This window comes from Triticum aestivum, chromosome 5A (assembly GCF_018294505.1).
Source record: "Triticum aestivum cultivar Chinese Spring chromosome 5A, IWGSC CS RefSeq v2.1, whole genome shotgun sequence".
Taxonomy (NCBI): domain Eukaryota; kingdom Viridiplantae; phylum Streptophyta; class Magnoliopsida; order Poales; family Poaceae; genus Triticum; species Triticum aestivum.
This window is the reverse complement of record NC_057806.1, coordinates 651,513,949-651,525,011: the sequence shown is the minus strand read 5'-3', so window position 1 is coordinate 651,525,011 and position 11,063 is coordinate 651,513,949. Positions and strand designations below refer to the sequence as shown.

At 44.7% G+C, this 11,063-nt stretch overlaps 1 long non-coding RNA gene across 1 annotated transcript; it reads right to left on the bottom strand.

Moving 5' to 3' along the window:
* Positions 1 to 727: 727 nt before the first annotated feature.
* Positions 728 to 1,701, bottom strand: LOC123105639 (uncharacterized). The gene is made up of 2 exons (XR_006450947.1): positions 1,491 to 1,701; positions 728 to 1,112 (listed from the first exon to the last, which is right to left on the bottom strand). It is a non-coding gene; the product is annotated as an uncharacterized lncRNA (long non-coding RNA).
* Between the last annotated feature and the right edge of the window lie 9,362 nt (positions 1,702 to 11,063).

Sequence of the window (11,063 nt, the reverse complement as noted above, 5' to 3'; positions counted from 1 at the left end):
AGCCAAGTGTTGGCGTGCTTGTGAAGCCAGCTGGGTGGCCTACTTGTAACCGAACGAGAGAACGATGGCGGCATGGAAAAGCAAATGAACTACTTTCCCCTCGTCTCACCTCTCGCTCTCACCTAACCCCTCTGTTCTTCCTCATCCCGGTCCCCTTCTCCTCTCTCCCCAAACCCTCCAGATCAGGGCGTGACATTATGTTTGAGGAAATGCAGATACTAGAAAACAACAAACAAATCAAATGAGTTCAAAAAACATAAATCAAATCACAGTGGCTCAAATATTCAGTGGTTTTTGGTTGTCAAGTTTGTTTCAGTTGGCATATAATAATAGGCCGGTGCTCAAACTTTGGTTCCTGTCAAATATCTGAGAACAGAAATGAACAGTGGGTTTCTAACAATGTATCGAATTCGTTATTATTGTTTCAGGAAATGTAGATACTGGAAAATAACAAATAAATCAAATGAGTTGAAAAACATAAATCAGATCATGGTGGCTCAAATATTCAGTGGGTTTTGGTTGTCATGTTTATTTCAGTTGGCATGTAATAATAGCTTGGTGCTCAAACTTTGGTTCCTGGTTGCTCAACTATCCACGCAAATATTAATAGTGCACAAAATGCTAATAAGGTTCTCATGCTTGTAAAAAACAATGTGGCTGAATGCATGACTGGGTATAGAAAAGTACTGTAAATAATAAACATAAAATCAAATCAAATCAAATCATAGGGAAAATGAATCCCCATCGTTATAAAAGTCTAATGGACACGATAGTTGTCAGACCATCTACTACTTACAAATAGGAAAAAAAAACATAATCATACTACTGTACATAATTTCAGAACCACCAAAAGGATTGTGAAGCAGAGAGTGGTCTCGCTGTTGTTTACCAGCTCGAATACATTTGATTGATACAGATGCAGAGGCCATGAGCATAAGAAAGTAAGGAAAAAACACACAAATAAATTTCGTAGCGATAAATAGTCGCGAGCTTAGGAAAGCATTCCAGAAGTCGCAACTCCAGACCAGGACAGTCAGCATCATACTCCCTCCGGTCCTTTTTAGTTCGCGTATAAGATCTGTTTGAAGTCAAGCCTCGTAAAGTTTGACCAACTTCATAGAAAAAAATATCAACATTCACAATGTGAAAACAATAGCAGTTTATGCATCAGGACTTAAAGTTTCATATTGTATAATTTTAGCATGATAGATGCTAACATGTTTTCATATAAATATGGTCAAACTCTAAGAAGTTTGACTTCAGACAATTCTTATATGCAGAGTAAAAAGGACCGGAGGGAGTACTTCCGACTGCGAGTGTGCGAGTGAAGCTCCTAAGCTAAACTGCTGCCCGACCTAGCTTGGATGGATTTCAGAAACGAGCAACTAATCCCCACTGGCACAAGCACAGGAAAGGGCGGATCTGACTAATCGCTGCCTATGGGAGATGAATGAATTAACTAATTGCTGGATGAAAGCAGGAGCTCATACCTCAAAATCAAAGGGAACGGCGGCGAGGATCGATGGGGGCGACGCGCGTGAGAGGTGGAGGCGGCGGATCGAGGCGGCGGCGAGACGAGGCCGCCTAGTAGTGGGTCAGCACGCTCGGTCGGCTTTCGTGTCGTGGGTTCGTAGGAGTAGTTTCCTGGAGGGGAAGTGCTCGACCGACCAGGGATTTATCGACTATCGTATGAGGCCGTGTCTAATCCGAACACGCTCGCGTTCTTTTTTCTTTTCCTTCTACTAGATATGTGCATGTGCGTTGTTACGAGAGCCAAATTCTGTAATTATGGTGATTGCGATTTTTTTAAGTGAAAGTGTGACGTCTGGGGCATATAATTATGATGATTGCAAATTTTAAAAGGAAAGGTGTGACGCCCATTGGGTCATGTAATTATGATGATTGAATCGAATCGTCACTTGCCAACCGAGAAAAAAAGATGATGTGGATGGACGAAGGTGGGATCCGTCAGCAGGAAAAGGAACCTTAGGTTTTTTTATAGATAATATATAGGTATAGATATAAATATACTGGTACGTTCTGGCAGATACTTTTCTTGCGAAGGACAATCCGGGTGAAAATACTCTACCTCTAAGGCTCTAACACTAAAAAAAACCTCTGCCTTTAGGGAGACCCCTGTTGCTTTAAGGGAGACCTGCGCTTAGCGCAACAGGGATGTGAGTACTCTTAAGGATGTACGGATGAATGATGCTACTGTGCATCAGTGGTGAAAGTTTGCTCTGTAACTGAAATTTGGTGTGCATGGTTAGATTAGCTGTAACGGAATGTCAACGAGCACGTAACTGAGTGTTTGCTCTGTCGGGTCTAGTGATGTACTAGTAGTTGTAGTGAGTTTCACCTGTGTAGCTAACTTTAATCGAATGTGTATAAGTGGATGATGGTAGTGTCAATTCTAGTGTTCTAGTGTTGCCTGTCAATGATGCTAGTGTGCATAAGTGGTTCAATTGTAACTCAATGACACTGAGCATGTAACTTAATGACTATTGGATAAAGTTCATTGTGACTCTGTCTGGGGTTTCTACGGGCAGTGGTGGCGCTGAGTCGGTTGGATCCAACGCGTGGAGCTCGGTGGAGTTGGGAATGCAGGGCGGCGGCCCCTGGTTGCTCTGTGTGCCGGCCGCTCATCATGTGGACGACATGTCGGCTGGATCTGGTGTCGGTGTTGTCCTGTGGCTTGGTGCGGCTCGATTAATTGCTTCTTGTTGTGCTCCTACCGGCATGGTGCTGATTGGAGTAGCCGAGTGACTAGGGTGGTGTGCCTCCGCATGGTGTGGGCGGTCATGCGTCTGGTCGTGCCCGGCGAGGCAGCTTCCTGTCCAGATCTGGTTTCATTGGTGATGGTGGTGTGTTGTGCGTTGGTGTGTGCGCAGCTTCGGCTTGCTCTCTATTGGAAGTGGCTGGTCCCCTTCCTCGGGGCTTAGGTAGGTGGTGGGGCTTAGGGCTCTGGGCGAAAGCCTTGGTTCGATGGGGGTCGAAGGATACCGACAACGATGCTTCTTGAAGTTGTCGCCGAAGAGTTCCTCCTCCCCATTAGGTTGTGGCTTGTTGGTTTGAGAGTTGTCATGGGGGTTGTTGGTGTGGTCGGCCTTTTCATGTGGTCTGGCAGAGCTGTTGTGGGTGGCTGTGGGTGAAAGCCTTGGTTCGATTAGGGGTCGAAGGATACTAGAGACGATGGTTCTTGGAGTTGTCGCCGAAAAGTTCCTCCTCTCCACTAGGTTATGGCTTGTTGGTTTGAGGGTTGTCGTGGGGGTTGTTGGTGTGGCCGGCCTTTTCCCGTGGTCTGGCAGAGCTGTTGTGGGTGGCCGTGGGCGAAAGCCTTGGTTCGATTAGGGGTCGAAGGATACCGGAGACGATGTTTCTTTAAGGCGTCTCCGAAGAGTACACCCACACATCTCCGAGTTGTGGACATGTTGGTGGTGGAGTTTGAGTTGGCCAATGTCGACATGGTTGTGGGTTTTTTCAGGGTTGACCCTTAATCAACTTTGTGTTTGTATGGTTTTTGGCCTAGTTTTCCATATAAACAGGCTACTCTATTTTTGTTTTTCTATCTTAATGAAATTGGCAGCGCACTTGCCTTGCAAGTCAAAAAAATTGTGCATGTCGCTGCATTTGTGCTCCTGTGTGAGTGCCCCTATTTTGTAGTTAAATGTAACTGAATTATAGGTAAATGAACTGGTTCATTGAAATTAGCAAGTGAAAGTATTGTAATTTCGTGACCATTAGTGCCCTACCATGCAATATACTTCTTTGTAGAGTCAACGTTCATTTGTCACCAACTCCCTAATTTATTGTGTTGTAATTTCAGCTATTATTTGTAGGGAGGTTTAGACTATGTATAACTTGTGGAGTGGGTTGATGTGCCTTGGCCTGTCATACTACATAAGTGTCTAACAAAGCTACGGAAAATGTTTCATGAGCAAAACAATGGCAGGGTGATGGACAAGCAGGGTTATGAGAGAGAGGTAGCCAAGCATAAGGAGAATGAGAAGTTGTGCAATCACTATAGCCAACTTGTTGAGGATGTTACCAAGCTATTGGCTTGGTGCTACCTCTTGAGCACTTGCGTTGGTTTTTCCTTGAAGAGGAAAGGATGGTGCAGCAAAGTAGCGTAAGTATTTCCCTCAGTTTTTGAGAACCAAGGTATCAATCCAGTAGGAGGCTACGCGCCAGTCCCTCGCACCTACACAAAACAAATAAATCCTCACAACCAACGCGATAAGGGGTTGTCAATCCCTACACGGTCACTTACGAGACTGAGATCTGATAGATATGATAAGATAATATTTTTGGTATTTTTATGATAAAGGTGCAAAGTAAAATAAAAGGCAATGAAAATAACTAAGTGTTGGAAGATTAATATGATGAAGATAGACCCGGGGGCCATAGATTTCACTAGTGGCTTCTCTCAAGAGCATAAGTATTTTACGGTGGGTGAACAAATTACTGTTGAGCAATTGATAGAATTGAGCATAGTTATGAGAATATCTAGGTATGATCATGTATATAGCCATCACGTCCGAGACAAGTAGACCGACTCCTGCCTGCATCTACTACTATTACTGCACACATCGACCGCTATCCAGCATTGCATCTAGAGTATTAAGTTCATAAGAACAGAGTAACGCCTTAAGCAAGATGACATGATGTAGAGGGATAAACTCATGCCATATGATGAAAACCCCATCTTCTTATCCTCGATGGCAACAATACAATGTGTACCTTGCTGCCCCTACTGTCACTGGGAAAGGACACCGCAAGATTGAATCCAAAGCTAAGCACTTCTCCCATTGCAAGAAAGATCAATCTAGTAGGCCAAACCAAACTGATAATTCGAAGAGACTTGCAAAGATAACCAATCATACATAAAAGAATTCATAGAAGATTCAAATATTGTTCATAGATAAACTTGATCATAAACCCACAATTCATCGGTCTCAACAAACACACCGCAAAAGAAGATTACATCGAATAGATCTCCACAAGAGAGGGGGAGAACTTTGTATTGAGATCCAAAAAGAGAGAAGAATCCATCTAGCTAATAACTATGGACCCGAAGGTCTGAGGTAAACTACTCACACTTCATCGGAGAGGCTATGGTGTTGATGTAGAAGCCCTCCATGATCGATGCCCCCTTAGACGGAGCTCCGGAACAGGCCCCAAGATGGGATCTCGTGGATACAGAAAGTTACAACGGTGGAATTAGGGTTTTGGCTCCGTATCTGATCGTTTGGGGGTACGTGGGTATATATAGGAGGAAGAAGTACGTCGGTGGAGCAACAAGGGGCCCACGAGGGTGGAGGGCACGCCCGGGGGGGGGGGGGGGGTAGGCGCGCCCCCTACCTCGTGGCCTCCCTGTTGGTTGCTTGACGTAGGGTCCAAGTCTCCTGGATCTTGTTCGTTCCAAAAATCACGTTCCCGAAGGTTTCATTCCGTTTGGACTCCGTTTGATATTCCTTTTCTTCGAAACCCTAAAATAGGCAAAAAAAAACAATAATTCTGGGCTTGGCCTTCGGTTAATAGCTTAGTCCCAAAAATAATATAAAAGTGAATAATAAAGCCCAATAATGTCCAAAACAGAAGATAATATAGCATGGAGCAATCAAAAATTATAGATACGTTGGAGACGTATCACTTGGCAAGATAGAAAGGGCAGGAGATGGACTACTAGCAGTAGGAAAAAGATGATTAAGATGTTCAAAAGAAGAAGGAAGAGCTAGATTAGTAGGCTAAGATGAAGGTGTAGCTGGAGAAACTGAAGCTGGCCAAGGAGCAAAAGTGCATCCTTTCATGTCAAGCAGATATCATCAGGAACAACAGGAAGCACGTGAAGGAGATCAAGGAGAACTGAGATCTGCTTAAAGCAGAGAAGAAAAGGCTTGAGTATGCCATTGTTGACCTACTGAAAGCTGGCCATGGGAACAAGGAGAAGCTTCCAAAGATCAATGTTATCCTAGAGGAATGAATAGCTGGCTATCTTGGTGAGTAATGTGAAGGAAATATGCCCTAGAGGCAATAATAAAGTTATTATTTATTTCCTTATATCATGATAAATGTTCATTATTCATGCTAGAATTGTATTAACCGGAAACATAATACATGTGTGAATACATAGACAAACAGAGTGTCACTAGTATGCTCTACTTGACTAGCTCGTTGATCAAAGATGGTTATGTTTCCTAACCATAGACATGAGTTGTCATTTGATTAACGGGATCACATCATTAGGAGAATGATGTGATTGACTTGACCCATTCCGTTAGCTTAGCACTTGATCGTTTAGTTTGTTGCTATTGCTTTCTTCATGACTTATACATGTTTCTATAACTATGAGATTATGCAACTCCCTTTTACCGGAGGAACACTTTGTGTGCCACCAAACGTCACAACATAACTGGGTGATTATAACGGTGCTCTACAGGTGTCTCCGAAGGTACTTGTTGGGTTGGCGTATTTCGAGATTAGGATTTGTCACTCCGATTGTCGGAGAGGTATCTCTGGGCCCACTCGGTAATGCACATCACTATAAGCCTTGCAAGCATTGCAGCTAATGAGTTAGTTGCGGGATGATGTATTACAGAACGAGTAAAGAGACTTGCCGGTAACGAGATTGAACTAGGTATTGAGATACCGACGATCGAATCTCGGGCAAGTAACATACCGATGACAAAGGGAACAACGTATGTTGTTATGCGATTTGACCGATAAAGATCTTCATAGAATATGTGGGAACCAATATGAGCATCTAGGTTCCGCTATTGGTTATTGACCGGAGACGTGTCTCGGTCATGTCTACATAGTTCTCGAACCCGTAGGGTCCGCACACTTAAAGTTCGATGACGGTTATATTATGAGTTTATGTGTATTGATGTACCGAAGGTAGTTCGGAGTCCCGGATGAGATCAGGGACATGATGAGGAGTCTCGAAATGGTCAAGACGTAAAGATCGATATATTGGACGACTATATTCGGACATCGGAAAGGTTACGAGTGATTCGGGTATTTTTCGGAGTACCGGAGAGTTACGGGAATTCGACAGGGAGTATATGGGCCTTATTGGGCTTTAGGGGAAAGAGAGAGGAGAGGTTGGGCGCCCCCCAAGGCCTAGTCCGAATTGGACTAGGGGGAGGGGCTGCACCCCCTCCTTCCTTCTCTTCTCTCTTCCCTTGCCTTGACTCATACTCCTACTACTTGGAAGGGGGGAATCCTACTCCCGGTGGGAGTAGGACTCCTCCAGGGCGCGCCATAGGGGCCGGCCCTCTCCCCCTCCTCCACTCCTTTATATACATGGCCAGGGGCACCCCATAGACACAACAATTGATCTCTTGATCTCTTAGCCGTGTGCGGTGCCCCTCTCCACCATAATCCACCTCGATCATATCGTACCAGTGCTTAGGCAAAGCCCTGCGTCGGTAGAACATCATCATCGTCACCACGCCGTCGTGCTAACGAAACTCTCCCTCAACACTCGGCTGGATCGGAGTTCGAGGGACGTCATCGAGTTGAACGTGTGCAGAACTCGGAGGTGCCGTGCGTTCGGTACTTGATCGGTCGGATCGTGAAGACGTACGACTACATCAACCGCGTTGTGCTAACGCTTCCGCTTTAGGTCTACGAGGGTACGTGGACAACACTCTCCCCTCTCGTTGCTATGCATCACCATGATCTTGCGTGTGCGTAGGAAATTTTTTGAAATTACTACGTTCCCCAACAGTGGTATCCGAGCCAGGTTTTATGCGTTGATGTAATATGCACGAGTAGAACACAAGTGAGTTGTGGGCGATATAAGTCATACTGCTTACCAGCATGTCACACTTTGGTTCGGCGGTATTGTTGGATGAAGCGGCCCGGACCGACATTATGTGTACGCTTACGCGAGACTGGTTCTACCGACGTGCTTTGCACACAGGTGACTAGCGGGTGTCAGTTTCTCCAACTTTAGTTGAACCGAGTGTGGCTACGCCCGGTCCTTGCGAAGGTTAAAACAACACCAACTTGACAAACTATTGTTGTGGTTTTGATGCGTAGGTAAGAACGGTTCTTGCTCAGCCCGTAGCAGCCACGTAAAACTTGCAACAACAAAGTAGAGGACGTCTAACTTGTTTTTGCAGGGCATGTTGTGATGTGATATGGTCAAGACATGATGAGATATAAGTTGTTGTATGAGATGATCATGTTTTGTTGAAGTTATCGGCAACTGGCAAAAGCCTTATGGTTATCTCTCTCTTGCATAAGATGCAAGCGCCAAATAATTGCTTTACTTTATCGCTATGTGATAGCAATAGTTGCAAGAGCAATTGTTGGCGAGACAACCATGTGATGACACATTGATTGTTGGGGAACGTAGTAATTTCAAAAAAATTCCTACGCACACGCAAGATCATGGTGATGCATAGCAACTAGAGGGGAGAGTGTGATCTACGTACCCTTGTAGATCGACAACGGAAGCGTTTGGTTGATGTAGTCGTACGTCTCCACGGCCCGACCGATCAAGCACCGAAACTACGGCACCTCCGAGTTCTAGCACAAGTTCAGCTCGATGACGATCCCCGGACTCCGATCCAGCAAAGTGTCGGGGAAGAGTTCCGTCAGCACGATGGCGTGGTGATGATCTTGATGTACTACCGTCGCACGGCTTCGCCTAAGCACCGCTACAATATTATCGAGGACTATGGTGGAAGGGGGCACCGCACACGGCTAAGAATATGATCACGTGGATCAACTTGTGTCTAGGGGTGCCCCCCTGCCCCCGTATATAAAGGAGCAAGGGGAGGAGGCCGGCCGGCCCCTATAGGCGCGCCAGGAGGAGTCCTCCTCCTAGTAGGAGTAGGACTCCTACTAGGAGGGGGAAAGAAGTGGGGAGGGAGAGGGAAAGGGGGGCGCCGCCCCCCTCTCCTAGTCCAATTCGGACCAGGGGGGAGGAGGCGCGCGGCCCACCCTAGCTGCCCCTCTCTCTCTCCACTAAGGCCCATAAGGCCCATTACTTCTCCCGGTAGGGTTCCGGTAACCCTCCGGCTCTCCGGTTTTCTCCGAAATCACCCGGAACACTTCCGGTGTCCGAATATAGCCGTCCAATATATCAATCTTTATGTCTCGACCATTTAGAGACTCCTCGTCATGTCTGTGATCACATACGGGACTCCTAACTAACTTTGGTACATCAAAACTCATAAACTCATAATATAACTGTCATCGAAACCTTAAGCGTGCGGACCCTACGGGTTCGAGAACAATGTAGACATGACCGAGACACGTCTCAGGTCAATAACTAATAGCGGAACCTGGATGCTCATATTGGCTCCTACATATTCTACGAAGATCTTTATCGGTCAGACCGCATAACAACATACGTTGTTCCCTTTGTCATTGGTATGTTACTTGCCCGAGATTCGATCGTCGGTATCTCAATACCTAGTTCAATCTCGTTACCGGCAAGTCTCTTTACTCATTCCGTAATACATCATCTCGCAACTAACTCATTAGTTGCAATGCTTGCAAGGCTTATGTGATGTGCATTACCGAGAGGGCCCGGAGATACCTCTCCGACAATCGGAGTGACAAATCCTAATCTCGAAATACGCCAACCCAACATGTACCTTTGGAGACACCTGTAGAGCACCTTTATAATCACCCATTTACGTTGTGACATTTGGTAGCACACAAAGTGTTCCTCTGGCAAACGGGAGTTGCATAATCTCATAGTCATAGGAACATGTATAAGTCATGAAGAAAGCAATAGCAACATACTAAACGATCGGGTGCTAAGCTAATGGAATGGGTCATGTCAATCAGATCATTCACCTAATGACGTGATCTCGTTAATCAAATAACAACTCCTTGTTCATGGTTAGGAAACATAACCATCTTTGATTAACGAGCTAGTCAAGTAGAGGCATACTAGTGACACTCTGTTTGTCTATGTATTCACACATGTATTATGTTTCCGGTTAATACAATTCTAGCATGAATAATAAACATTTATCATGATATAAGGAAATAAATAATAACTTTATTATTGCCTCTAGGGCATATTTCCTTCATTGATATAGATCAAGATGATGGAGATCATGGTGCCATGCCGGTGACGATGGAGATCATGACGATGCTTTGGAGATGGAGATCAAAGGCACAAGATGATGATGGCCATATCATGTCACATATTTTGATTGGATGTGATGTTTATCTTTTATACATCTTATTTTGCTTAGTTCGACGGTAGCTTTATAAGATGATCTCTCACTAATTATCAAGGTACAAGTGTTCTCCCTGATTATGCACCGTTGCAAAAGTTCTTCGTGCTGAGACACCACGTGATGATCGGGTGTGATAGGCTCTACGTTCAAATACAACAGGTGCAAAACAGTTGCACACGCGGAATACTCAGGTTAAACTTGACGAGCCTAGCATATAACAGATATGGCCTCGGAACACGAAGACCGAAAGGTCGAGCATGAATCATATAGTAGATATGATCAACATAGTGATGTTCACCATTGAAACTACTCCATCTCACGTGATGATTGAACATGGTTTAGTTGATATGGATAACGTGATCACTTAGAATATTAGAGGGATGTCTGTCTAAGTGGGAGTTCTTAAGTAATATGATTAATTGAACTTTAATTTATCATGAACTTAGTCCTGGTAGTATTAGCATATCTATGTTGTAGATCAATAGATCGCGATGTTGCTCCTAGTTTATTGTGTTCCTAGAGAAAAATTATGTTGAAAAATGTAAGTAGCAATGATGCGGATTGGATCCGTGATCCGAGGATTATCCTCATTACTACACAGAAGAATTATGTCCTTGATGCACCGCTAGGTGACAGACCTATCGCAGGAGCAGATGCAGACGTTCTGAACGCTTGGCTAGCTCAATATGATGACTACTTGATAGTTTAGTGCACCATGCTTAACGGCTTAGAATCGGGACTTCAAAGACGTTTTGAACGTCATGGACATATGAGATGTTCCAGGAGTTGAAGTTAATATTTCAAGCAAATACCCGAGTTGAGAGATATGAAGTCTCGAACAAGTTCTATAGC